We start from the raw sequence: 3,895 nt of genomic DNA, 5'->3' as shown, positions 1-3,895 counted from the left end.
GATATGGAGACGGGACCACACGAGCATAAAGCCCAGGCCCTGTAAAACTACAACTAGGTAAATACAACTAGGTACACACACACACACACACACGATTGACACGGACACACTGGCGCAGTTCCGACGATCAGCTGATCTTCACTACACCTGTTGTATAGTATTTACAGTGGCCTGGGCAGGTAGTGTGGACTCATTTTTTTTTTTTTCATGAAATCAATTATTAAGGAATAATGAGTGAAAAGATATTCCATCAAATGCAGACATGAGAATAGAGAAGAGGCTGATGATGACTATGTTGGTGAGGGAGAACACATATTGAAGGGTTCGATACGACGACAACTTCACTACTTAAGAGAGTGTCAAATATTGAATGTAAACTAGATAAACTGATAAAGGAGAAGATGGAAATGAAAGAGAATAAAGAACAGGAAATGGAGTTTATAAGACTGAGAGAAAGGATAAGAAAAGTGGAAGAAAATGAAGCTAGGCTAAGAGCGGAAAACGAAGAACTAAAAAGGAAGTAGCTAACTACAAGAAGCAGATGGAAGAAGGACTCGGTAAAGCCGAGAAAGAAAAGAGAAGCTGAAAGATCTAGTAAACAAGGAAGAGGAAAGAGTACAGAACGTGATTAAAAAGAAGTACAAGCATGGAGAGTCCAAGATAAGAAAGATAAGGCTGATTTTCAGGAGGTGATTCAAGAACAACTTAAAGAAAAGAAGAAAATATGACAAACAAAATGATAGGAGTCCTCAAGACAAAAGAAAATCTAGTTAGAGAAATTGCAGAAAAAAGAAGAGTGTAGTCGTATTTGGAATAAAAGAAAAAATATAAAATATAGACCAAAAAGAGAAAAGAAGAAATGAAATCAGTCAAAGACCTACTGAAGAATCTTAATGACGAAGATAGGCAGAACTTGGAAGAGGAAGTAGAAGAAATAAACAGAATGGGACCATATCAAGAAGGAAAACGAGACCAATTAAAATACTACTAAAATCACAAGCAGCAACAGAAGAAATATTATATAGAACAACAAAACTTAGAGAAACAGAAGGCTGCAAGGATATCTATATAAAGAAAAATAGAAATGAGGAAGAAAGGAAGAGATACAATGAACTGGCAGCAGCAGTAAGGAAAAGAATAATGAAAGGTCAGAAGAGGAGAAGAAGGCATTTTTGGAGAATTCTAGGAGACAGGATAAGGAAATGGTATATAAACGAGAAGGAAGAGAAAAAGTGGAACAAGTTTAACTAAAATGATAAAGGCAAAAGACTAAAAATGATGTATACGAACATAGACGGGTTTTATCAAGTAAATTAGAATTAAGAGATTACATAAGGAAAGAAAATCCAGATATTGTATGCCTGGCTGAAACAAAACTAAATGAGGCAATCAAAATAGATTTGGATAATAGGTATAATGTATGGAGAAGAGACAGAGTGGGTAAAGGAGGAGGAGGAGTCATGATAATGTTAAGGAAGGAGATAGTGATAAACCAAGTGGAATGTGGGAAGGAAAAGCAGAAGTATTGTATATTAAGATGCATATTAATAAAAAGAGTTAACAATCATTGTAACATATGTGCCACCAAAACAAATTCATGGACCAATCAAGAATATAAAGACATGATAGATGACACAATAAGGAGTCTAATGAGAATCGTTAAAGAAAGGAGAAAAGTGATATTAGTAGGAGATTTCAACTGTAAAGAAGTGGACTGGGAAAATTATGAAAGTGGTATGGGGAAGAAGCCTGGGAGAAAGATTCTTGAACCTAATGATAGACAATATGATGGACCAGAGAGTAAAGGAATGCACAAGATTCAGAGGAAACGACGAGCGAGATTGGACCTAGTTTTACAAGGGTATACAAATGAATGATGATATAAGATATAAGTGCCCATTGGGAAAGAGTGACCATGCAATATTAGAAATAGATATAGAAGAGGAAAGGAAGATAGAGACGATTCATACAAAGGAGACCGATTAAATTACAGAAAGGCTGATATTGAGAATCTCAAGAACTATTTTAAAACGTAGACTGGGAGGAGATGGAAAACTCAGAGACAATGCAAGACAAATATAACTTATTTTTGGAAATATACAAAACAGGAGTCAGGAATATGTCCCAAAATATAGACCAAAAGAAGAAGGAAAGAAAGATTGGTTTAATGCAAGGTGTGCTAGGGCAAAGGAGAAAAGAGATGGAGCATGGAAAAGGTGGAGGAGAAATAGAATCCAACAAACAAGGAAAACTTCAAGGCAGCGAGAAATGAATATGTTAAGGTGAGGAAGGAAGAGGAAAAGAACTTGAAAAGATATTGTCGAAAAATGTAAGGAGCAACCAAAATTGTTCTATAGATTCATAAATGGAAAAATTAGGCAAAAAGAAACAATAGAAAGGTTAAAAGGAGAGAACGGGATGGTGGAAGACCCAAAAGTATGGCAGAACTATTAAATAAAAAATTCCAGGAGGTCTTTACTAAAGAATCCAAATTTGAGAGGCCACAGGGTAATAGAGAGACAATCTATATGAAAGAGATTAAAGTAACCAAGCTTGAAATAAAAGAGTTAATGAAGGAACTGGATGAAGAGAAGGCAATGGGACCGGATGAAGTCTCAGGCAGAATACTGAAAGAATGTAGGGAAGAACTAGCAAGTCCTATATACAACATCATAAAATGCTCAATAGAAAATGGAACAGTGCCAGTAGAATGGAAAAGAGCTGAGGTGGTTCCCATATATAAGAGCGGAAGGAAGAAGAACCTTTAAATTACAGACCGGTATCACTAACTAGTGTAATATGCAAGATGTGTGAAAGAATAATAAAGAAACAATGGATCGAGTTCCTTGAAGACAACAAATTAATATCAAATAGCCAATTTGGTTTTAGAAAAGGACGGTCTTGTGTAACTAATTTATTGAGTTTCTATTCTAGAATAGTTGATAGAGTACAAGAGAGAGAGGATGGGTTGACTGCATCTATTTGGATTTAAAAAGGCGTTTGACAAAGTGCCACATGCAAGATTACTGTGGAAGTTAGAGGAGAAGGGTGGCTTAAAAGGAAGCACATTGAGATGGATAGAAAATTATTTGAGGGGGAGAGAAATAAGGACGGTAGTTAAAGATATGAAGTCCAAGTGGAGAGCAGTAGAAAGCGGAGTGCCACAGGGGTCAGTATTGGCACCAATACTTTTCCTCATTTATATTAACGACATGCCAGAAGGAGTGAACAGCTACATAAATTTGTTTGCAGATGATACGAAACTGTGCAGAGTTATAAAGCAAAAGGAGGATTGTGAAATACTGCAAGAAGACCTAAATAAGATCTGGGAATGGAGTAAGAAGTGGGAAATGGAATTCAATGTGAACAAAAGCCATGTCATGGAAATGGGAAAGAGTGAAAGACGACCTGTGGGAATCTATAAGATGGGAGATGGAGTAGAACTGGAGAAAGTCAAAAAGGAAAAGGACTTAGGAGTGACGATGGAAGAAAACAATCAACCAGTAAGCCATATTGATAGAATTTTTAGAGAAACATATAATTTGCTGAGGAATATTGGAGTAGCATTTCACTACATGGACAAAGAAATGATGAAGAAATTGATAAATACTATAATAAGACCCAGATTGGAATATGCAGGAGTAGTGTGGACCCCTCATAAAAAGAAACACATAAGGAAATTGGAGAGGCTACAAAAAATGGCTACAAGAATGGTTCCAGAACTTGAAGGGATGACATATGAGGAGAGACTAAAGGCTATGGATCTACCAACCTTGGAACAAAGAAGGAGAGAGGAGACCTGATACAAGTCTATAAATTGATCAACGGAATGGACCAAGTGGATAATGAGAAACTGATCCTGAGAGAAGAATATGACATCCAAGCACAAGATCGC

Source organism: Portunus trituberculatus, chromosome 47, assembly GCF_017591435.1.
Source record: "Portunus trituberculatus isolate SZX2019 chromosome 47, ASM1759143v1, whole genome shotgun sequence".
NCBI lineage: Eukaryota > Metazoa > Arthropoda > Malacostraca > Decapoda > Portunidae > Portunus > Portunus trituberculatus.
This window is presented reverse-complemented; position numbering follows the sequence as displayed.